Raw genomic sequence first — 26,654 nt, 5'->3', positions numbered from 1 at the left:
CTGGCTTGAAAACGAATGGAGCACATGTCAGGAAAATGGAGACCTCGGCTCTACAACTGCCAGGAACTGAATCCTGCCAGCAAACAGGGAGCTAGGAGGAGCGTCCAGCCTCTAGAAGCTGAGAGTCACAGCCCTGATACCCTGATTTTAGCCTGGAAAGGCCCAAAGAGAGAATCCAGACATGCCCTGCCAGACCTCTGACTTATAAAAATTGTGAGATAATAAACTGGGGCTGTGTAAGTCACTAAGGTAGTGGTTATTTGTTACACTGCAAGAGATAATAAACCAGGGATGCCCGTGGCCGAGGTTAGTGATCATCTGTAAACTAACCATCCTACTTTTCAGACAGTGTCCATTCCTTTGGCTCATCCCTGGGGAGGGTGACCCCCCCCCACCAGGGCCACAGATGTCACTAGACGGACATGCCAAGCCTCGAAAGATACTAGGTCAGGATTGGGACACCCAGAGGCTAGGAATGATGGAGCAGAGGGGGAGGCATATTACAAGTAAGTGCCAGACACTGTGCCAGGTCCCGGGGATTCCGAGGCAAGGAAGGCAAGGTCCTTGTCTTCCAGGGTGTTACAACAGAATGGAGAAGACACGGTAACTGACTAGAAGGTAAAGCAGAACTAAGTGAGATGCCAGGAGCAGAGCGTAAAGCCATTCTTTCCATTTGGAGGCGGGATGGGGGGGTCCCTGTGGAGCCACAGGGGTGTGAATACCCAAGCTGGCGGCTGCGTGTGTACCATCCCCCAAGAAAAACTATCAGTTACCAACTATCAAAATATCAACATTTTATGTAAAAACCGCCTCCGATCCTGCACTCGCATACCCTACCTTGCCACCGTCACCCCGGTCTCACCCCCGTCTCACCCCCGTGGGATCCTGTCTTCATTTAAGACATTTATATTTTGTCCATCTTGGATGTTTTACAGTCACTTTGACTTTTTGAAATACTGCGTGAAGATATTCTTTAGCTCGACTGCGGAACGTCAGGGCACCCTCTTACATTGCGCTCCTCGGGAGACTGCCTCACTTGCCTTGCCCTGGAGTGAAGCAGCACACGGCAGACCGGGCAGTGAGGGACCAGCAGGGCAGGAGTTAGTCCGAGCTCAACATGGATAATACTGGAGTGGATCATCAGAAAAATTGTTTGCACTTTAATTTAGGCTTTCTAATTAGGGGACTAGAGGACATGCTCTCTCACTTCATCCTAGTCTTAAAATTCAGATTCTAAGATTGTATAGATAATTTTGCTTCTTCATGCAAAGGCAGCCTGACTCTAAAAGTTATCAACGCTTCCTAGAATGCATAAAGATGTATAAATGCGCAGCTTTAAGTATGTTCAAAGTATTAATCTACTTTACTGTCAAATCAGAGTGATTTCACTCCAGAAAATCTACAGAGCTCCCATTCTGGACATTGAGCTCACCTATAAAGAAAGGTGAACAGAATTTAAGGCTTTGGTGAAATTCAAGGAGAGCTAAGTCAGAGTTGGAAGTTTTTCTGTATTCTTCCTATAATGAGGTCAAACTACGTCCGCAACTCCATGTAGGCGGTGATGAAGCTTTGCCGGAACCACCAGCTGACCTGTGTGAGGCAGGTTACCAGTGATCACAGACTCTCTGTTCCTCCTTTGAAAGACCGTAGCCTGTGTGGGCTTCAATATCTGTTCTAATAAAATGAACAGTGGTGTCCAAAATGGTGCTCAAAGGGAACACTGAGCTTCCCAGTGGCTGACTTCATATTTAATTGGATCATTTTTAGAATGAGGAGGATTCTTTTCCCCTCAAATTCTAAAAATAGCAGGAGACCACACCGTTTGCCTTTGGATTATTGACAGAACAATCTGTCCCATTGGCTTTTGGGCTTTGTTTAGTTGGGAGATGATAATATTATTCTATTGTCAGATTGATGCTGGTTCCTTCTAGCTGTGAGTGGGCTTAACACAAAAGGTGTTCTCAGGGCCAATTTAAACCAGCAGGTAGAAATTGTTACACATCTGAATCAAAATACAGAGGAAAAGTATATGGCACTTGCTTTGATAAACTCCCACCATTTATTATCTGGGACCAAGGTTGTTTTTTTTTTGTTTTTGTTTTTTTTTGCGGTACGCGGGCCTCTCACTGTTGTGGCCTCTCCTGTTGCGGAGCACAGGCTCCGGACGCGCAGGCTCAGCGGCCATGGATCACAGGCCCAGCCGCTCCGCGGCACGTGGGATCTTCCCGGACCGGGGCACGAACCCGTGTACCCTGCATCAGCAGGCGGATTCTCAACCACTGCGCCGCCAGGGAAGCCCTGGGACCAAGGTTTTTAAAAGCAAACACTTTGCAGAGTTTAAGCAATCAGCATCTGATTATTACTTAATGACTGAACTCTCTTAAAGGCTCCATAATAATCAAAATGCAAAACGGCAACAAAATGTCATCTGAGAATTTGAATTTTTAAACACGCAGGTTAAAGCATGGGAAATGTAATAGTCTCTCTGCAACATGAATAATTTCCTTTCCACTAAGCAATCAGTTAGAATTCTAACAGTTCAAGAGAACATACAGAGCAAATTGGGTACGCCAACCTGCCCCGAGAAAACATGCCATCGCGCATATGGTGATTTTGCACCTGACTTTACAAATCCAGGGCTAATCTATGCAAGGTTTTTGCACTTTGTACCTAACAAATACCAAAATATGATGAAACTGTCCTGTAACTGTAGAATTATCTGATGACGCAGCAGGAAGAGAGAACTCAGCAGAGCTGTTCCACAAAGTTCTAAAGGGCGTCTCAGCTGCATCATGGCACCACGAGGCCAGGGATCCATTGGCTCCCAGCCTCTCTCAGAGACCAGTCCCAGAAAGATGGTGTCAGGCCTGGTGGTGCTGCAGGACTGATGTCTTTGTTTCATCAGATACAGACGTTTCCAACACTCAGAACTCCCTCTCCTTCTGTGATTAAGTGCCTCAAACCCAAGTGGAGGCCAGCTCTGTAAGCATATGACAAAACGGGAAAAGGCCACGTCATCTTCCTAGGAGTCTTTTAGAATTTCATTAACCATTTCTGGGCCCATGTTACAGAAGCTAGAGCAAAAGACAATGGCCTGGCCTAGACAGACTGCTGTGAGAACCCAACACGCCAGGTCCTTGCAGCTTTAGCAAGAATCCAACCCAGCTACTTTGGAACGCGAGGGGATGCTGACGGCAGAGATGGCCACGGGCAGGACAGAATACAAGGAAGACCACCCCAGCAGGGACCAGGAGAGGCTGGCGTCACCATGCTTCAGCCAAGGCTTCAGAGGACCTGTACATCTACGTGGTGGCTCTGATCCCAGGCGGTGCGCTGCAATCATGTGGGAAGCGTTCAACAGACTCATGTCTGGTTCTACCCCAGGGATTCTGACATTGGTCTAGGCTGGGACCTGGGCATCAGGACTTTTAAAAGATCCTCAGGTGATGCTCACATTTAACCAAGGTTGGGAAGCCCCAAAGTAAGGCAGGCAGGTGGCCGGCAACTTCCAGAAGTTAGCACATGTGAAACATAGGGAAGCTACATGTGACTGAAGTTAACCAGACTGTAGAGACCAGAAATCTGAATCAAGTCAAGAAATTCTGATGGACCCCCAGCCTGACCTGGGTCAGCACCCAAGATGCTGAGTGGGCGAGTCTTCTCCACAGAGAAGTCGTTTCTGGAAGTCCCTCAGCATTTATCATGGGCCATCGTTCCACATTTGTTCTTATTTCAGATCACTTGATAAAACACAGAATGCCCAGCTAACAGTGAATTTCTGGTAAGCAATAAATAATTTTTAGTAAAGTTATAACTCAAATATCACAAGGGTTAATAATTTTTAGCATAAATATGCTCCAAATATTGCATGAGATAATACTTTTTAGCATAAGTATATGCAAAATATTGCTTGGGCCATACGCGTCCTAAAAGCGATGTGTTGTTTACCTGCAATTCAACCTAACTGTGCATCCTATGTTTTTATTCACTACATCAGGCCACTCTACTCATATTTGGTCTGCATTGTTACCATACGCATATTTATTAATCTCCTGTGCAGCCACCACGCTAAGCATTTAACCTCTTGGCCTCTCGCTCTCCTGTCTCGAGATAGTAAGCATGGGTAAATCGCTGGGGGCAGGGCTAGGTGTGCATGCCCAAGTGAACCACTTGCGGTGGGCCTTGCAGCAAATGGTTTCGCGATCCTGGGCTTCAATTCCCCCCAGGTAACAGAGCGCTTCTCACGGGATGTAAGGCGAATTAACTATGAGTCTACAGTGCACAAAGTCCAGGGCCTGGCTTGTAATAAGATTCCTTAAATGGTTGCAATCATTATTGTCCTGACTTCCTAACAGCTGATTTCAATGAGATCTTTGATATACTCGTATTAAAATGAAGCCAAAAGAAATCCTTAATATAGGAATTTGAGGTTCAGTTCTTTAAGCTATGAGTAAATTAGTATAGAAAATAAAATTAATTAGGGAAATTTCTCCCCCACTCCCCATGCTTTTTTTTTCTTTCTTTCTTTCTCTTCCTGTCATTCCACATGCCTCTCAAACACCGTGGCCCATCATAATTCTCAGACGTGATTATGACCAAATGGTCTGGCCGTGACGTGGCGGGAGCTATGTGGGGTAACTAATTCCTATCTACATGCTATTTGGATGACTTATACAAAGAAGCACAGATACTAAAAAAACCCCACTAAGACAGGTATAAAAAGTGCAAAGTTCAAGTAGCAAAGGGGATGGGATAGTTTTACAAGAAAGTCTAGGCTAAAGATAGCAATGGCAATCTAGTGTAAAACCTAACTACATGCTTCCCAGCAGGCGAGGCAAAAAGGGAAACACAATCTATTACTGGGTTTCCTGTCTAATAATAGGAAACATGCTATCAGGTGGGAGAAATTTCCCCCGGCAATAAGATTAATGCATCACCTAGCTCTCCAGACAACACAGTAGACTGGGTCTACTTTTATATTTTACTAGAGATACAGAAGCATTCTGGGTTCCAAATATTCTTAAGGATAAAATCCCTGAGCACGAAGCAATCAAGAAACAAATATTAAAAATATGTTTAAGGAAGAAGGTTTGGGTTTTAGCAGTTTTAGAAACGACCAGGCGTCTGGCTGAGGGCAACGTGAAGAATTACAGTAACAGCCCATGGTTCGTCAGAACCTGTCTTTATTCTTACCTCATACCTTTGTCTCTAGAACACTTGAAACATTTTGCAAGCATCTTCCAGAATCCTTGCCTTTTGGCGTGACTAGATTTTCATAGCACGTGGGATGGATCCTGAAGAGAGACGTTGCCCTGGGGCTGCACGCAGCTGTCACAGCCCTGCTGCCTATACAGCTTATTCTACTGCCCCCAGCAAGGGATCCCAGCGCCACATGGCTAAGCCCAAGGACAGCGGGTCGCCGCCTTCCCGGAGAGGGCTGACTTGAGCCTCCTTGGAGAAATGACTAGAAAAACTCCCAACCCATGCAGCTTTTGTTTTTTGTTACTTTTCTTCATCTGCTTTCCCATTTCAAAACCTTTGAATGAAGCAACCAATCTGAAGCCAATTCCCTGTGGACATTCTCTTGGTCAATTATGTTAGTTATCGAACAGCATAGATTTTCTCTTTTTAAAAATAGGAACATTATAGGACTGAAAGAACACTTGCTCAATATTAGAAAATGCTTTCAACACGCCAAAGTTGAGGCTGTTCAAAAAGAGGGCCATTAATCTTACAGAGGTGGCAAAAATTATACACAGACACACACATCTATGCCATATATAAAACATATACTATGCATATTTACATATAAGAGAGGAGGAAAATCAGTATCCTGAATTGATGATTTCCTTTACTAACTGTGACTAAGTCCGAACTCTTTAGCATAGTAACAAGGCCTGCTTGAATATGGCCTCACCCTCCTTCACTGATGTACTGTTGTACTACATCAAACTAAATCCAGGATACATTTTATACTTCAGGGCCCTTCTTTATAACAACGGTTTCCACTGATTATGAGACTCTCACTATTTTTCTCCAACTATTGAACTCCTATGAATCTCCGAGACCGAGATTAAACAATGCCTCCTCCATGAAGCCTTCCCAGAATGGCCCAGGCATGTAATTAACCACCATGGCATTTTATACAGACCTACGACACTTTCACACTGGATAACTATGCGTTTGAATCTGCTTCCCATTCTACACTACACGACTCCCATTCTGATTAACATCTTTGTGTCTCCAGTACCAAGACAATACCTAGCCCAAGTAAATATGTATTGAATTGAATTCAAAATCAATTCAGCCAAAAGGAGGGCCTGAGTTAACTAAAAGATACACCCATGCTCTAAAATACTATTTGTTAAACCTGGTTTGGAGACAGACCAGTGTGATTTCAAATACTTGCACGGTTTCATAAATTTTTAAAGAATTCTCCAAATGAAAATAAGTTTGAGCTTCATTTGAAAATGTCCTTACATTGACCAGACTGCCCCTTGAAAAAAGAGGGTATCTCCAAATCAGAGAATGCTAACCCAATAAAATTCTACCAAATTCTATTTTGGGGGGCTACCTTTCTAAAGAAAGAGGAGGAGTAGAAGAGAGAGAAAGAAGGAGAAGCAGAAAGTATTTAAATTTGGCCCGAATTTATCATATGCTTTTTGTAAATTTGGTGTTAACTTATAGCTTTTATTACATATAATGTTGTTTTTAGATAACAGGTCACATTTAAATGTTTTAAGTCTGCTGACTTGCAAAAACAATAGCAAAGGGCAGAAACTGTACAGCATGTCCCCTGGCTGGGTAGTGATCTGCAAGCCAGCCCTCTAGCCTTCTCCTTCCCTTCTCAGCGGAGCCAGCCTTCACTCTACCGGGAGGACTATGGCATGAATAATCCACCTTAGCTGCTTTCACTAACCGCGGTGGTACCTCGCCTTCAGCCTCTTTCTTCCTCGCCTGTAAAGGCAGTTCTTGAACACTCTCATCTCCAGCTACCGGAAATGGTAAAGGCTGAACTACTGGGCTGCAAGGTCTCATGGTTTTCTATACCTCACTCCGTGGGCGCCTGGCCCCAGGACTTGGGGAGGAAGCCGAGGCTCAGCGCCGCGCTCAGGCAGTGGGCACCGGGGGCCGGCTCTCGCCGCCCCCCACCCCGCTGCCCCCCCATATCTTCGTCTCCCTCAGGGCTCGCCAGCAGGGCCTCCCTCGGCCTTGATGCATGGCTAATGTGACTCAGTCCCCTTCAGCCCTCGGCCCTCCCTGAAGGCCAATCTCAGCCCAGTGCCCTGGGACGAGTCCCCACAGCCCCTGGAGGTTTCCGTCAAAGCCGTTAGCACGCCCCACTGAGCCGAGGGCCCATTGGGTCCCATGCCCTCTCCCATGAGGCTGTGCGACCACCAGAGTGAGGGCTGTGTCACTTTGGCTGGGTGTCATATTCCTGGAGCTGGCATGGAGTCTGGCCCATGGGGACACTGGGTGGGTGCGTTCATATCCAGTGCCCACATCATTGCTGATAAACAGATGCATGAAGATCGCTGGTACTGTGGTTAATTTATGTCTTTTTTCTCTCTCTCCCAGACAACTGCCACAACCTCCCACCTCGACCCTGGCACTAGTCTCTGAGCACTGCACTCCAGCCTCTGCAAGGCCACCAGGGCTGGGTATCACTGAGGTAATCCCGTCCCGTCCTCTGACACCCCTGCTCCATCACACCGGATGCCCACGGCCCGCAGGATACATCTCTGGTCCCGGCTTATGGTGATGGGGTTCTTCATCATCCAGTCTCAGCTGTGACTAAGCTTCCCATGGCTCCCAGGTCGCATGCTAGGTCCACAGAGGCTAAGCTTTGCTACATCCCTTATAAGGCTGGCCATACTCTTTGCCTTGATTGAAATGTCCTCACCCCTTCTTGGCCCGGCAAATCCCTTTGTGTCCTGCAGACCCAGCCCCAAAGGTACTTGCACTGCTGTTACCCTGAATCCTGGAGCCTAGTTAGTAACATCCTGTCCTAAATTCCTACAACTCTCTATCCCAGTCCCTACAAGGCAAAATGCCCGGAAGACCATTACTTATTTAGTTGTTTGTTGTGAATCTGAGCTTCTGAGGGCAGTACAGAAGCCTGATGTGCGAAGTTAGTGAAAGAATCAATGAGTGAACGAACAATTGAAAGAACATAGGAATGACTGAGGGAGGAGAAAATGTAGCAGAAAAGGAGAAAATGAAGCAGAGAATAATGTAGCAGAAGATAAGAAGGGGCGAGGGCGAGAGGAACAGGTGGCAATTTTAAGATAAGGTACGAAGATGACTCCTAGCACTGCGCCCCCCACTCCCGGCATCTCTGCCCTTGCCTTCCCCGGGTGGGAGACACAGCTCTCCCCGCTGGAGAGAGGGCCCCATGGGCTCAAGGCAGGTCAGTTGTGAGGGACGGAGGAGAAGGAAGATATGTATACACCACGGAGCTGTGGGAGGATCAAACGAGGTCGGTCCCCAAAGAGACGTGTGCTGATGGAGGACAGCAGGAAGGCGCTAGAACCTGCTAAACAGAGCAGAGGAGCAGCAGAGCAGAAGCTGAGGGCGGTCAAGGTGAGTCCAGTGCCTCTCAGCTGCCTGTTCCTGCAGGCCTGGGCAGGCGCCACAGCCACGGAAGGCACGGGTACAGTACTGTCTTCTCTGCAAAGCCATTCCCCAGACAATCTCGCCGATCCTTCCAACAGGAGTCACTGCTACGCAGGTTCAGAGCTGCAAGCCCACAGCCAAGAGGCATCTCTTTCCCAAGGTCCCCATAGAATGAGCTGCGGGTCTCTGATTTGAACCTAGGTCTTCAGTCCCAAATGTCGGGCTCCTTTTTACCCCCTTCACTCCCACAAATGACCCTTCACACCAAGAAGTAGAATCAAGTTTGCCAGTATCTTTGGATTTCTGCTTCCTTTCTACCCTCTTGAGCTTGGACTGTTTTCACACAGGCAGTGTGCAAACATACAGAATCACAGTAAGGCCCACGCCACAGCACAAACCCTGCTGGATGCAGCAGCCTCTAGTCCAGGACACGCAGACAGGAGAACAGGAGCTGAAAGCCTACCCCACGTACAGCTACCAAGTCGGGAGGGAAGGAGGGAGGGAGGGAGGGAGGGAGGAAGGAAGGGAGGAAGGGAGGAAGGGAGGAAGGGAGGAAGGGAGGAAGGGAGGAAGGAAGGAAGGAAGGAAGGAATGAATCAGCCAATCAGCAAGCATTTCACTATTTCAGGGAGTCTCCTACCAAGGAAAGCTATGTGAAACTCGCTAAGCCGGTCTCTGCAGCTTTGTGACCGGGACTGCAAGGATCCAAACTGGCTTCTATCGTTTGGAAAAGCTCTTCTAATAACAGCACGTGTGTGTGTCTGTGTGTGTGTGTATTAACCATGTTTCTGACTTCTGTCAACTTGGTGCTTTAACATCTGTCCTACAGGCCATATGCCAGATACTCCTAGTGTGGACAACACAAGAATATGTCCCAGTTACCCTGCCTTGGCCTCTTGCGCCCCTCATCATCTGCATCCCACCTATGGAGGAGTCCTCCTCCTACAGGAAGCACGCTTTGCAAATACAAACCAACCCATCCAGGCCCACACCCCTAACCGCCTCCTTTACCGGGTTCTCACACGCCAGGCCACGGTTCCCCTGCCGTAATCACCCCAGGGCCATCCCCTATACCCCAGAGCCCACTGAAATTATCCAAACTAGTGAACCCTAAACCCACTTGCCAGGCTTCACCTGTTCCTTCCTACAAAAACCACAATAAAGGCTCTTGGGACAGTTCCCCTGCTCCTTCTACCTCCTGACTGACCCTGGTGCTTCCCATGTGGCCCCTGAGGGCACAGTGTGCCCCTCTTCTTAGGAACTGTGAGTAATAAACTATGTTTTCAATGGCAATCATCTCCTGATCTTTTGGCCTTACTGTATCTCAAATTTTCTATTAACATACTATATTTTAGAACTGTGTGTGTGTCTGTGTGTGTGTGTGTGTGTGTGTGTGTGTGTGTGTGTTGGCATGGTGTAGGTGGAGGATCTGATTGTCCAGTTTTCTTTAGAGAAAATGGAAGTTTCATTTTTCCCTTGATATGGAAACATGTAAGTTTTCAACATCTCATAGATTTTAAACATAAATAAGTGAAGCTTCCTCAAGGTTGTAAATAAACTCGTGGCACAGATGTTTGAATGGGATGTAGGAGTCTGCGGACCTCATCCCAAAGTGCTCTCCGTCACCTACCATGCCCTCCTGCTTCTAACCACACGGAGCTACCGCCTGGGGCATCACCTTCCTCTCCATTTGCAAGATGCCACTTTCTAGGCTGTCGTGCTGACAACTTGTCACTGTACCCTCTAAAGAGGCTGTCAAATTCTTCTTTAAAAAACACACACGCCACAACAATGGAATGAACCCCCTCACAGTGACTCAAACTTTGAGTGTCTGAATTGTTTCACGTGCCAGATGACAGCAGAGGCAGACACCCACAATTGCATTTGGTTGGCACTCCAGCTGTTGGAATGCCACCTACCTGATCAGCTGAGCCCAGTGGTTGAGCTATTAAGACATACACAGTCTGAGATGCGGTCCTGCTGAATTCTACGCCCTGGGAATCCTGCATGTCCCAGGACTCAATGACAAATGGAAACATTTAGCTAATTCTTGCCACACTGCCTATGGAACTGTACCATTCCAATGCGGCAAGTATTTTGAAAGAATAAAATATTCTGCTAGTAGGAATGTAGTTTACAATTGCAACTTACTATAGTGTAGGATCAAGAAAGTTTCTGGGTGATTTTCAGAGACCCAAAGAAGGTTAAGATTGCCCACGTGAGCTGGAAGAAAAGCAATGGACAGATTTCTACTAAATACTAATTCAATTGAGTCTCCTTTGCTATCTATACTGGACTGAATTGTGACCCCCAACAACGTATGTCCAAGTCCTAACATCCTGTACCTGTGAACGTGACCTTATTTAGAAAAGGGGTCCTTGCAGATATACTTAAATTAAGGCCCTAGAGATGAGATCATTCCGGATAACTGTCTGGGTCCTAAATTCAATGACAAGTATCCTTATCAAAAGAGTTTTTAGAAGACAGACAGGAAAAACCACAAAGGAGAAGGCCACGTGAAGACAGAGGCAGAGACTGGAGTCAAGCTGCTATGAGCAAAAACATACCTGGAGCCACCAGAAGCTGGATGAGACAAGAATGGATTCTCCTCTAGAGTCTTCTGAGGGAGTGTGACCCTGACAAAACACTGATTTTGGACATCTGACCTCCAGAACTGTGGCAGAAGACCTTTCCGCTGTTTTAAGCCAACAGTTTGTTACAGCAACTACAGGACACTGATATCCTGTCATACGTACATTCAAAGTCCAAAAGGCACAAATAATAATCAAAAACGTGTCCTTGTCTCAAAACATTTAAAAATCATTGCATTTAACTATTGCGTCTAGCTCTTTCCCTTGCAAGCAGAAAAGGCTAAATGATCAAATCTTATGTGTCAGCAAATAGAAAGACAGGCCCGGTGTCCCTACAAAGCCTGGTGGTTCATCTGCCTGCTCTCCGGCATTAAGGCAAGCCTGCTCCTGTGATTTCTAAATTATCACAGAGAGGTGACGTCAAGATCAACCTGGAATCTTCCCAGAGTTGGCAAACCCATTATTCCCCTTGACAATTTTCTTTTACTGCTTATGCATTCTACAGAGAAGATCTCCTTAATATTTCAACTGAACTTTCATAGCTCTGGGTATTTGTAAAAGCCATCTCCTAACCAATACATGAATATTCTTCAAAATGTACCTTACGCATTCAATTCGGAAAAATGCAACATCAGGACTGCACGGTCTGACATCATTCAAGAAAGAGCTGATTTGCATTATTTTGTAAGACAAGGCCATCAAATTCAACTATTCCATTGCATTGGCTTAGTTTTTTCCTAGAAACTCCATCTTCCCACTAAGAGCTGACAAAACAAGAGTAATTTTGAGTGACTTCTGTGAGCATTCTCTAAACCTCAGAGCTCCACTGAGGTCTGCAGAGTTCAAAATACTTATTGGTTTCTTCTTATGTGACTTGAGATTTTAGAACAAGAGCCACGGGACTTCCCTGGTGGTCCAGCGGTTACGACCTTACCTTCCAATGCAGGGGGGGAGGGTTCGATCCCTGGTCAGGGAGCTAAGATCCCACGGGCCTTGCAGCCAATAACCCAAAGCATAAAACAGAAGCAATACTGTAACAAATTCAAGAAAGACTTTAAAAATGGTCCACATCAAAAAAAAAAAAAAAGAAAAAAAGAACAAGAGCCACAAAACACAAAAATGCCACACATATCCCTGTTTCCCTCAAATGGTTAGAAAAAGAAATGCACATACAAAGCAGAACTGTTTAACTGTTAGAAAAATAAACTCAATATTGCCTGAGCACAAACAAATTCTTAAATACACTTATTTCTTGAAATAGCTTTCCAAACATGTGGTCACCGTCTCCATTCCGGAGGAACACATAACATGGACTAAGTAACTGGAAAACAACCAGTTTTTAGTAGTAAAGAAATGTCAGGAATTAGCCAGAGCACGATGAGAATATGGTGCTTGTGGGAGGCTGAAAAGGAATTTCATCAATTGGCCGGCAGGACTACTCCCCCCCGCCGCCCCCCCTTAGTGAGATGTAATTGACAAATGTAACTACTCTTACTGATGCAGAACACTGGTGACCAATAGTGACTCACACTTGTTCAGAATTAGAAATTGTTTAAGTGACAAAGAAATCATTCCTTTCATCCATTTTTTTCTACATCTTTAGTTTTGATATAGAAAATGAAGCTTAAAGCATGAAGCTTGCCAATGTACACAGATGGACAATAGCCTCCATTAACATCCTCATGTGCCCCAACGAACTCTTATGTTTCTTCAGCTCTGATCACTGAGCAGGCCAATCTTTTGCAAAATTTTGCAGTTACTGGAATTTGGTGTCAATGCCCCTTAACCCCAATCAGATCCAGAAGGGAATAACAAGTATCTATTCACACTTGAGGCATAACTGGCTGATACAATTTAATTGGGTACATATCTAAAGTATCCAAGTCCTTTAAGGTTCAGGAGCTACTGGTAAGGTTCATACTTCGACTGCTATGTTCTCCACATTCAACCTGATAAGCCTGCCAGAAAAACAAAAATAAACATACTTTGAACAATCAAAGTACATTATTGAAATATAGAAAGGTAGCATTAATTCTAAACTTAAATCTCAGAAGGGGCAGGCTCAGCAGGCTTGATCAAGCCTCTGGACTGAAAGGTCTACTGCGATCAGCACCACATGCAGTGGGGACTTCCATGTCGTGTAAGGAACGCTGGGATCTACAGATGCACTACAGTATTACCAACTGCAAACTGCCCCCCGTCCACACACTGCCCTCTGACACAGGTTCTTTGTAAACAAACAAACGAAAGGGTAGAAAGATGAGAGTCATGAGCTCTACAAGATTTCTTATTTCCTATCAGATAAACTTGAAAGAAAAACTGACATACTGAAATGGCTGACACAGGAAATACTAATTATATGTAGTATGTCTGTACCCCTTCACACACAACATGCCAAATATTCATAAGAAAAAATTGCTAAGTGGGTAATCTGCCCTGGGTTTCCTTTATCTTATTCATTTTATTCATCTCTATTTTTATAGCTTCTTTAATTTAACAAATTCAAGGTCAAAAATCAACTCTGGACTATTAATAGATCTACCAGCAATAACAGTCGCAGCATCATGGAAACATAGATCACATTCTCTCCATCTAGCATTGATGATAGCTTCCAGCATCCAGTACCCTTGCTTAAATTTTTTTTAAAAAGGCAACTACTCCCTCCAGGGCAAGCTTTGTGGCACATTCTACAATGTTGTGGAAGAGAGAGAGAGAGAATGTCAATCTGGAAATCCACTTAAAAGTCATTATTAGGAGGGACACATTTGATGAGGCAAACATCAAATTATAAAAAATAGAGCAAGCAAGAGATACCTGCATTCTGAACAGTTTCAGTAGATGCTCCCTGACCTGTTCTTACAGACATCCAGCACTGAATTTTTGAAACCATCCCTTTTCTGCTTTGAAAACTATAACTGAATTCTCTTTCTCTATGTTTCACAATTTTGTCTCCTAAAATTTAAATTACGGTAAGTAAAGAATTCTCTCAGATGTTCCCAATGACTGAACTCTAAATTTAATTATCAAAGGAAGGGATTTAGAAAGGATGAGTAAAACCACCTTAAGAACTGAGATTTTGGTGATGGACAGGGTGTGGAGAGAAGAGACCCTCCTACACTGTTGGTGGGAATGTAAGTTCGAGCAGCCACTATGAAAAACAGTATCGGGGTTCCTGAGAAAACTAAAAATAGAATCACTATATGATCTAGCAATACCACTCCTGGGCATATATCTGGACAAAACTATAATTCAGAAAGATACATGCACCCCTATATTCATAGCAGCACTATTCACAATAGCCAAGACATGGAAACAACCTAAAAGTCCATCAACAGATGAATGGATAAAGATGTGGTACATATGTACAATGGAATACTACTCAGCCATAAAAAAGAACCAAATAATGCCATTTGCAGCAACATGGATGTAACTAGAGATTATGATACTAACTAAAGTAAGTTACACAAAAAAAGACAAATATCATATGATATCACTTATATGTGAAACCTAAAAAAATGATGCCAATGAATTTATTTACAAAACAGAAACAGACTCACAGACATAGAAAACAATCTTATGGTTACCAAAGGGGAAGGCAGGGGGAGAGGAAAAAATTAGGAGTTTGGATTAACAGATACACACTCCTATATATAAAATAGATAAACAACAAGGACCTACTGTATAGCATAGGGAACTATATTCAATAATCTGGGATAAAATGTAATAGAAAAAAATATTAAAAAGATTGCAGGGCTTCCCTGGTGGCACAGTGGTAGAGAATCCGCCTGCCGATGCAGGGGACGCGGGTTCGTGCCCCGGTCCGGGAAGATCCCACATGCCACGGAGCGGCTGGGCCCGGGAGCCATGGTCGCTGAGCCTGCGCATCCAGAGCCTATGCTCCGCAACGGGAGAGGCCACAACAGTGAGAGGCCCGCGTACCAAAAAAATAAAATAAAATAAAGATTGCATATATGTATATAACTGACTCGATTTGCTGTACAGCAGAAATTGACACAACATTGTAAACCAACTATACTTCAATTAAAAAAATAAATTTAAAAAAAGAAATGAGATTTTGTGGTCTTTACGCAGATTTATAAAGTCCAAGGAAATGACAACTCACAAGGCTAGCAGGACGAGCGCCTTTACTGTGCAATCCTGTAAAATGGAAACACTAAGCCACCAATATGGGAACCACCATATTTCCTCTGTCACCAAATAGCACAGAATAATATACAACATAAGAGAGTCACTGTTCCAAATGCATAAACCCTTGGATCTTAGCATCTAAGAGCACTGACTTTTACTCATAAGTCATCTTCTCCAGGCAGGAGGCATTTCTGCCGGCCTTGGGGTCTCAACGTATTCCTTGTCTATACATGGGAGGTGTGGGTACAGGGAGAGGCTTGTGAGAAAAATAAGAAGTTGTGTTGTGTGTAGACTGCATAATTTGGGAAAACACTAGTAAGTTAAAAAAAATAATCACAGCAAGAAAGACAAATATCATATGATATTGCTTATACGTGGAATTTGAAAAAAAAAGATACAAATGAACTTCTTCACAAAACAGAAAAATACCCACAGACACAGAAAACAAACTTATGGTTACCAAAGGGGAAAGGAAGAGAATAAATTAGGAGGTTAATAAATAGATAAGCAACAAGGACCTACCATATAGCACAGGGAGCTATATTCAATATTTTGTACTAACCAATAAGGGAAACGAATCTGATAAAGAATATATGACCAGGGACTTCCTGGTGGTGCAGTGGTTAAGGATCCTCCTGCCAGTGCAGGGGACACGGGTTCAAGCCCTGGTCCAGGAAGATTCGACATGGTGTGGAGCAACTAAGCCCGTTCACCACAACTACTGAGCCTGCGCTCTAGAGCCCGTGAGCCAAAACTCCTGAAGCCTGGGCACCTAGAGCCCGTGCTCCGCAACAAGAGAAGCCCGCGCACCGCAGCAAAGAGTAGCCCCGCTAGCCGCAACTAGAGAAAGCCGGCGAGCAGTAACAAAGACCCCACACAGCCAAAAAAAAAAGAATATATGACCATGCTGTACACCTGAAATTAACATGACATGCTAAATCAACTATACCTCAATTTAAAAAATCACTTGTGGCCAAAAAAGTGGAAACAACACACATATTCATAAACCGAAGAATGGATCAACAAACTGGTATATCCCTTCAACAGAATGCAATTCAGCAATGAAAACAAAGAGGTGATACATACATGCTGTAGCACGGATGAACCTCAAAAACATCATGCTAAGTGAAAGAAGGCAGTCGCCAAAGACAACATCTTGTGTGACTCTATTTATATGAAAGGTTCAGAAAAGGCAAAATTATAGACACAGAAAGTAGAGTAGTGGTTGCCAGGGGCTGGAGATGGGAATAGGGATTACCTGTAAATGAGCACAAAGGATGTTTGCACAACTCAGTAAATTTATTAAAAAACAATGACTTATACGAAAAGTGGGTGAGCTGCTTTAAGCAGAATAAAGAGGTTTGGAAAAAAAAAAAAAACCATCAAAGAGCAAGGCTCCAAAGGTTTATGCGAGGCTAACTGTGCCTTTGGAAAGCCTTCTTCCCTGAGACCTGGTCTTTTTGATTCCAGTTTCTCACACCTGGTGCTGGAGCAAATGTTTTCATTCTATGCTCCCCATTCTGTGAGACAGTGACCTGTGGACACCTGGGTAGCTTCCACCTTTTGGCTATTGTGAATAATGCTGCTATGAAGTTGAGTGTGCAAATATCTGCTCTAGTCCCTGCTTTCAATTTTTAGGGATATATACCCAGAAGTGGAACTGCTGGATCATAGGGCAAATTCTGTTTAATTTTTTGAGGAATCATCATACCATGTTCCACAGTGGTTGCATCTCTTTACATTCCCACCAACAACGCATAAGGATTCCAATTTCTCCACATCCTCACCAACTGTTTTCTGGTGTTTTATTTTAGTAACAGGCAATCTAATGGGTATGAAGTGGTATCTAATGAATGTGAAGTGTGGTTTTGATTTGCATTTCCCTAATGTTAGTGATGCTGAACGTCTTTTCACATGCTTATTGGCTATTTGTATACCCTCTTTGGGGAAATGTCTATTCAAGTCCTTGGCTGATGTTTTAATCAGGTTGTTTGGGATTCTGTTGTTGATTTATAAGAGTCTTTATACATTATGGATTTAAATCTCTTTTTTAGGTTATGAAAATTGAATTAATTTTCCTTTAAAATTAAAAGATATTTTAATTGGTTTTACCTTTGAAATTAAAGATAATTAAGAGTCATGAAAATAACAATAAGTAATGTACCTTTTATTTCTATAGCAAATAGGAGTCTATGAAGGTCTAACAGCTTTCAGGTAAGGCAGCTATTCCTGGCTTCATTCTGCTTTAGGATGTGCAAAACGAACAAGTGACTTACTTGATGTCACACAGCACACACATAGCTCATACTCAAATGTAACAACTCTCATGCCAAAAATCTCTCTTCTGTGCCACTTTTTTATAATGGCTTTGATTTAGCCACCTAATACAGTGAACACACAGAACTAATTTGAGATCGACAAGTTCCTTCCTAATAGAAGGAAACTACAGTCCTATAACAAAAGAAAACTAGAAGAAAAGTCAAATAGTCCACCTACCACATTTATCTTGAAAATATGTCTTTCATTAGGGAGGAAGAAAATTCACTAATTTATTCCACTTTCCCCAGGTTCCTAGTATAATAAAGTTTGCCTTTTAACGACCTATTTATTAAAACTTTGCACCAGTTAGCTTCAAGATGGCAGAGGAGTAAGACGTGGAGATCACCTTCCTCCCCACAAATACATGAAAAATACATCTACACGTGGAACAGCTCCTACAGAACACCTACTGAACGCTGGCAGAAGACTTCAGACTTCCCAAAATGCAAGAAACTCCCCACGTACCTAGCCATGTGGCTGACAGAGTCTTGGTGCTCCAGGCAAGTGTCAGGCCTGAGCCTCTGAGGTGGGAGAGCTGAGTTCAGGACATTGATCCACCAGAGACCTCCTGGCCACACGTAATATCAAAAAGCGAAAGCTCTCTCAGAGATCTCCATCTCAACACTAAGATCCAGCTCCACTCAACGACCAGCAAGCTATAGTGCTGGACACCCTATGTCAAACAATAAGCAAGACAGGACCACAACCCCACTCATTAGCAGACAGGCTGCCTAAAATCATAATAAGTTCACAGACACGCCAAAACACACCACCAGACACAGTCCTGCCCACCTGAAAGACAAGATCCAGCCTCATCCACCAGAACACATGAACGAATCCCCTCCACCAGGAAGCCTACACAACCCACTGAACCAACCTCACCCACTGGGGGCAGACACCAAAAACAATGGGAACTACGAACCTGCATCGTGTGAAAAGGAGACCCCAAACACAGCAAGTTAAGCAAAATGAGAAGACAGAGAAATACGCAGCAGATGAACAAGCAAAGTAAAAACCCACCAGACCAAACAAATGAAGAGGAAATAGGCAGTCTACCTGAAAACGAATTGAGAGTAACGATAGTGAAGATAATCCAAAATCTCGGAAAGAGAATGGAGAAAATACAAGAAATGTTTCACAAAGACCTAGAAGAAATAAAGAGCAAACAAACAATGATGAACAACACAATAAATGAAATTAAAAATTCTCTAGAAGGAATCAATAGCACAATAACTGAGACAGAAGAACGGGTAAGTGACCTGGAAGATAAAATAGTGGAAATAACTACCACAGAGCAGAATAAAGAGAAAAGAATGTAAAGACTTGAGGATAGTCTTAGAGACCACTAGGGCAACATTAAACACACCAACATTCTAATTAAAGGGGTCCCAGAAGCGGAAGAGAAAATGAAAGGGACTGAGAAAATATTTGAAGAGATTACAGTTGAATACTTCCCTAACATGGGAAAGGAAATAGTCAATCAAATCCAGGAAGCACAGAGAGTCCCATACAGGATAAATCCAAGGAGAAATACACCAAGATACATATTGATCAAACTATCAAAAATTAAATACGAAGAAAAAATTAAAAGCAGCAAGTGAAAAGCAACAAATAACACACAAGGGAATCCCCATAAGGTTAACAGCTGATCTTTCAGCAGAAACTCTGCAAGCCAGAAGGGAGTGGCAGGACATATGTGAAGTGATAAACGAGAAAAAACTACGACCAAGATTACTCTACCCAGCAAGGATCTCATTCAGATTCGACGGAGAAATTAAAACCTTTACAGACAAGCAAAAGCTAAGAGAATTCAGCACCACCAAACCAGCTTTACAACGACTGCTAAGGGAACTTCTCTAGGCAGGAAATGCAAGAGAAGGAAAAGACCTACAGTAACAAAACCAAAACAATTAAGAAAATGGTAAAGGGAACATACATGTCAATAACTACCTTAAATGTAAATGGATTAAATGCTCCAAGCAAAAGACATACACTGGCTGAATGGATATAAAAACAAGACCCATATATATGCTGTATACAAGAAACCCACTTCAGACCTAGGAACACACACAGACTGAAAGTGAGGGGATGGAAAAAGATATTCCATGCACATGGAAATCAAAAGAAAGCTGGAGTAGCAATTCTCATATCAGAGAAAATAGCCTTTAAAATAAAAACTATTACAAGAGACAAACAAGGACACTACATAATGATCAAGGGATCAATCCAAGAAGATATAACAATTATAAATATTTATGCGACCAACATAGGAGCACGTCAATACATAAGGCAAATGCAAACAGCCATAAATGGGGAAATCAACAGTAATACAATCATAGTAGGGGACTATAACACCCCACTTTCACCAATGGACAGATCATCCAAAACGAAAATAAATAAGGAAACACAACCTTTAAATGATACATTAAACAAAATAGACTTAACTGATATTTATAGGACATTCCATCCAAAAACAACAGAATACACTTTCTTCTCAAGTGCTCATAGAACATGCTCCAGGGTAGATCATATCTTGGGAAACAAATCAAGCCTTGGTAAATTTAAGAAAATTGAAACTGTATCAGGTATCTTTTCTAACTACGATGCTATGAGACTAGATATCAATCACAGGAAAAAAAACTGTAAAAAATACAAACACATGGAGGCTAAACAATACACCACTGAACAACCAAGAGATCACTGAAGAAATAAAAGAGGAAATCAAAAAATACCTAGAAACAAATGACAATGAAAACACAATGACCCAAAACCTATGGGATGCAGCAAAAGCAGTTCTAAGAGGGAAGTTTATAGCAATATAATCCTACCTCAAGAAACAAGAATCATCTCAAATAAACAACCTAACCTTACATCTAAAGCAATTAGAGAAAGAAGAACAAAAACCCCCCAAAGGTAGCAGAAGGAAAGAAATCATAAAGATCAGAGCAGAAATAAATAACCAAGAAATGAAGGAAACAGTAGCTAAGATCAATAAAATTAAAAGCTGGTTCTTTGAGAAGATAAACAAAATTGATAAACCACTAGCCAGACTGATCAAGAAAAAAAAGAAGATTCAAATCAATAGAATTAGAAATGAAAAAGGAGAAGTAACAACTGACACTGCAGAAATACAAAGGATCATGAGAGATTACTACAAGCAACTCTATGCCAATAAAATGAACAACCTGGAAGAAATGGACAAATTCTTAGAAAAGCATAACCTCCCAAGACTGAAGCAGGAAGAAACAGAAAATATAAACAGACCAATCACTGTGATTGGTCTGTTTATATTAGATTAAAAATCTTCCAACAAACAAAAGCCCAGGAGCAGTTGGATTCACAGGTGAATTGTATCAAACATTTAGAGAAGACCTAACACCCATCCTTCTCAATCTCTTCCAAAATACAGCAGATGGAGGAACACTCCCAAACTCATTCTGTGAAGCCACCATCACCCCGGTACCCAAACCAGACAAAGATGTCACAAAAAAAGCAAACTACAGACCAATATCACAAATGAACATAGATGCAAAAATCCTCAACAAAATACTAACAAAGAGAATCCAGCAGCACATTAAAGGGATCATACACCATGATCAAGTGGGGTTTATCCCAGGAATGCAAGGATTCTTCAAGAGACACAAAGCAGTCAATGTGATAAACCATATTAACAAATTGAAGGAAAAAAACCATATGATCATCTCAACAGATGCAGAAAAAGCTTTCGACAAAGTTCAACACCCATTTATGATAAAACTCTCCAGAAAGTAGGCATAGAGGCAACTTACCTCAACATAACAAAGGCCATATATTACAAGCCCACAGCCAACATCATTCTCAATGGTGAAAAACTGAAAGCATTTCCACTAAGATCAGGAATAAGACCACGTTGCCCACTCTCACCACTATTATGCAACATAGTTTTGGAAGCTTTAGCCACAGCAATCAGAGAAGAAAAAGAAATGAAAAGGATCCAAATTGGAAAAGAAGAAGTAAAACTGTCACTGTTTGCAGATCACATGATACTATACATAGAGAATCCCAAAGATGCTACCAGAAAACTGCTAGAGCTGATCAATGAAATTGGTAAAGTAGTGGGATACAAAATTAATGCACAGAAATCTCTTCCATTCCTATAACTAATGATGAAAAATCTGAAAGAGATATTAAGGAAACACTCCCATTTACCATTGCAACCAAAAGAATAAGATACCTAGGAATAAACCTACCTAAGGAGACAAAAGACCTGTATGCAGAAAACTGAAAGACATTGATGAAAGAATTAAAGATGATACAGATAGATATGCCATGTTCTTGGATTGGAAGAATCAACATTGTAAAAATGACTATACTACCCAAAGCAATCTACAGATTCAGTGCAATCCCTATCAAACTACCACTGGCATTTTTCAAAGAACTAGAACAAAAAATTTTACAATTTGTATGGAAACACAAAAGACCCCAAATAGCCAAAGCAACCTTGAGAAAGAAAAACGGAGCTGGAGGAATCAGGGCCCCAGACTTCAGACTATACTATAAAGCTCCAGTAATCAAAACAGTATGGTACTGACACTGAAACAGAAATATAGATCAATGGAACAGGATAGAAATCCCAGAGATAAACCCACACACATATGGTCACCTTATGTTTGATAAAAAAGGCAAGAATATACAATGGAGAAAAGACAGCCTCTTCAATAAGTGGTGCTGGGAAAACAGGACAGCTACATGTAAAAGAATGAAATTAGAACACTCCCTAGCACCATACACAAAAATAAACTCAAAATGGATTAAAGACCTAAATGTAAGGCCAGACACTATCAAACTCTTAGAGGAAAACATAGGCAGAACACTCTATGACGTACATCACAGCAAGATCGTTTTTGACCCACCTCCTAGAGAAATGGAAATAAAATCGAAAATAAGCAAATGGGACCTAAGGAAACGTCAAAGCTTTTGCACAGCAAAGGAAACCATAAACAAGACGAAAAGACAACCCTCAGAATGGGAGAAAATATTTGCAAATGAAGCAACTGACAAAGAATTAATCTCCAAAATATACAGGCAGCTCATACAGCTCAATATCAAAAAACAACCCAATCCAAAAATGGGCAGAAGACCTAAATAGACATTTCTCCAAAGAAGATATACAGATTGCCAACAAACACATGAAAGGATGCTCAACATCACTAATCATTAGAGAAATGCAAATCAAAACTACAATGAGGTATCATCTCACACCGGTCAGAATGGCCATCATCAAAACATCTACAAACAATAAATGCTGGAGAGGGTGTGGAGTAAAGGGAACCATGTTGCACTGTTGGTGGGAATGTAAATTGATACAGCCAATATGGAGAACAGTATGGAGTTTACTTAAACTAAAAGTGGAACTACCATACGACACAGCAATCCCACTACTGGGCATATATCCTGAGAAAACCATATTTCAAAAAGAGTCATGTACCACAGTGTTCATTGCAGCTCTATTTACAATAGCCAGGACATGGAAGCAACCTAAGTGTCCATCGACAGACGAATGGATAAAGAAGATTTTGCACATATATACAATGGAATATTACTCAGCCTAAAAACAAAACGAAATTGAGTTATTTGTAGTGAGGTGGATGGACCCAGAGTCTGTCCTACAGAGTGAAGTAAGTCAGAAAAAGAAAAACAAATACCGTATATTAACACGTATATATGGAATCTAAAGGAAAAAAAAAAGGTCCTGAATAACCTAGGGGCAGGACAGGAATAAAGACGCAGATGTAGAGAATGGACTTGAGGACAGGGGGAGGGGAAGGGTAAGCTGAGACGAAGTGAGAGAGTAGCATGGACTTATACACTACCAAATGTAAAACAGATAGCTAGTGGGAAGCAGCCACATAGCACGGCGAGATTAGCTCAGTGCTTTGTGTCCACCTAGAGGGGTGGGACAGGGAGGGTGGGAAGGAGATGCAAGAGGATAGAGATATGAGGATACATGTTTATGTATAGCTGATTCACTTTGTTATACAGCAGAAACTAACACACCACTGTAAAGCAATTATACTCCAATAAAGATGTTAAAAAAAGAAAACGACTTTGCACCTACTTAGGAATCTGTAAAATATGCCTAAAACATATATGGAAGTGCTTGCAGGTGTATTTACAGGAGTGTCTCACTAGTATTGGAACACTGCAGATGCAAACCTTAGTGCAAAACATATCTGTAATGTGCTAATTAGATACTGAATTACCAGGAAAGAAAAATTTTTCCATTACTTGTCCTTTAGAGGAAAAATATCATACTACTCATACTATAAGTTTTCAAAATGGCTTTTTCTTTCATATACTTCAAATGCAGGTGTATTATATCAAGGAAAAGCAAAGCTTAGAAGCCCATCACATGTAGAAACTGCACATACTAAAGTAAGATTTGGTAATATTCTCCCCAACCGTCTTTAATCTCATGACATTTTAATCCCCGTTCCTTCAGTAGGGAGAGAAAAAAGGCAATGACATCTGACTCTGTTACTTGACACCAGTGGCTAGATTTTACAGTTCTGGTCAGAATTCTTTAGGATCATTTCGTGTGATCTTCAGCAGAAGGATTTATATTAGTGATCATACAGCTACTTGAAAACAAGATCACAGTGTGCTACATTTTCTAAAGGCCTCAACTATCAGAAGCAGTATCAGATTTGGGTCTAAAGACCAGGAAAGCTTTTCATTAGGTAGCAAAGGAATACGGTTTTGGCTGAAACCTGAAGCTGAAGATTAACTCTATAGTGTCCGATGATATAAAATCTTTGAATAAAGTAGGAAAGACAGTTGAAACCAAGGAAATGACTTCAGCTTGGTTCAGGCTTCCATGCAGCCATTTTTTCCATCCTTGTCAACATTTGTAGGTTGCCCCTGAGGTCAGCTGAGTCGGAGGCAAAGTATGGACTTGACACAGCATCAAGCTGTTGGTCACTCCCCCACTCCTCAGGGGCAGCCTCTTCAGAGGGGTCTGAAGCCTGGCTGGTAGGTATCCCAGCCCAGCTGTTCTCACATTTCGTCCTCCATGTGAAAGTGGCTGACTTCCACATGGGAACAAACTGCTTTCTGGGGGGACTCATCAGAGAAGATGGGCTGGATGAGATGAACCTGGGTTAGAAACAACTCTTTCCCAACAAAGCGAGCACCTGTTAGGCAAGTGAAAACAATATGGGGATACTTCTGAATTTGTGTTATGTTTTAAGTGGGTTTGAGATACAAAATTAATTAAACATTTTAATAGTTAGTTATTAGAAAAAGCAAAGCTTGCTGGCAATACCACTTTATAGAAACATGACCGTGGCAAGTTACCTGAACCCCTCTGCGGTTCAGTTCCCTCCTCTGAAACATGAGGGTAATAATAGCGTATTTGTCTTAGAAGGGACATGAATGTTCAATGAAATCCTGTTGAGATGAGCACTCCACGAATACTGGCCGCTGTCCTCATTAACCAAAAACCAACGCACAACTAACCGCAGCATGCCACTGCTGAGAACTGTTCACCAGTTTGAACGCCCAATCCTCGTCCAAAGGCAAACACCACCACCACCAACAGCAAACAAATAAGATGCAAGACATCCAAAGCCAGATGCTTCTCCAGGTTTTTTGGGACCTGACGTTTATACAATTTGGGGTGAGATTGCTCTAAGAGCAAGAATACCAAATTATGAATACAAAATTAGGTGTAGAGCCTCATAAAGGGCCTGTGCGAGTGAAGAGCTCTAAAACTTAAGGGTCATTAGCTTCATGGCAAACTTGTCTCTACACAACTGTCTGATGAGCAGCACAAACATTTTGAGCTTCAGCTGGTGAATGCAGCATGACTGGTTTCTAGCCTTCCACAGGGCAGAAGTCACTCTGCTGGGAAGTCTGTCTAGTGGATGAAGAAAAGTGCGAAGCCAAAGTTGTGAAGTGATGAGCTAAGATGGAGCAACCCCACGCAGAGAGAGAAAAGTGCTTGTGGAATGAAAACAGCCTCTAGAATCAGCTACAGCCATTGTCTCTAAAAGCCACTCTGTGGATTGGTGCCGGTTAGTGGTCAATGGCAGGCACTTCCCCGGAGGCAGCTGCATCTGATACACATCACTGTCTAGGCCCAGTGGGTGCAGGTCAGCACAGCGTCTCCCCTGAGCCCGCACACAGAGGAGCGGGCCTGGTGGACGTCCCTTTCTCAGGTCCTGACTAGCCAGCCAACCCACACTTTCTTCCTGGCCTTGCCAAGGGCTTCAGGCATATGAGCTTCTCTTAGTCCGCCCAGAAGAGTCTAGATTTAGAGAACCAGTATCTGGATATTCATTCCATTTTCAATTATGAATGTAATAACAATGGAAACACCAGAACCGAGTGAATACCCAGGCGTGACTACTTGGGTTTATGTTGAACTAGGTAACTAAAACCCCCAATTTAGGACTTCCCTGGCGGTCCTGTGGTTAAGACTCCACACTTCCACTGCAGGGGGCGCAGGTTCAATCCCTGGTCGGGGAACTAAGATTCCACACGCCGCGAGGCGTGGCCAAAACAAAAAACAAAAGCAAAGAACAATTTAACACAGGTATGTCAAGGAAACAACAAAGGTCCATGTTACAGGGTGAAAGGAAATTTTTAGGTTGTCATTTTTCATCATTCATATTTTCATTATGTATGTGTGTTTAAAAATTTGCAGGTCAACAAAAATTAGCAACTGTTCTCTTTGACAAAGGATTACATCTTCTTCTGCATTTACACTCTCCAATTCTGCTGTTAAAATGCCTTCTTTGAGGTACCCTACTCACAATGGGGTACCACTATGAACCCATCAGAATGACTACAATAAAAAAGATACACATTGACAAAGGTTGGGGAGAGATGGAAAAGCAACTCTCATACACTGCTGGTGGGAGTAGAAATTGGTGCAAACACGTTGGAAAACTGGAAGTCAGCATTAAAGCTGAGCATACAAAAAATTCCTTTTTGCCC

Source organism: Phocoena phocoena, chromosome X (assembly GCF_963924675.1).
Source record: "Phocoena phocoena chromosome X, mPhoPho1.1, whole genome shotgun sequence".
Lineage (NCBI taxonomy): Eukaryota > Metazoa > Chordata > Mammalia > Artiodactyla > Phocoenidae > Phocoena > Phocoena phocoena.
The sequence above is the reverse complement of the archived record's forward strand: the minus strand, read 5'-3'. Positions refer to the sequence as shown.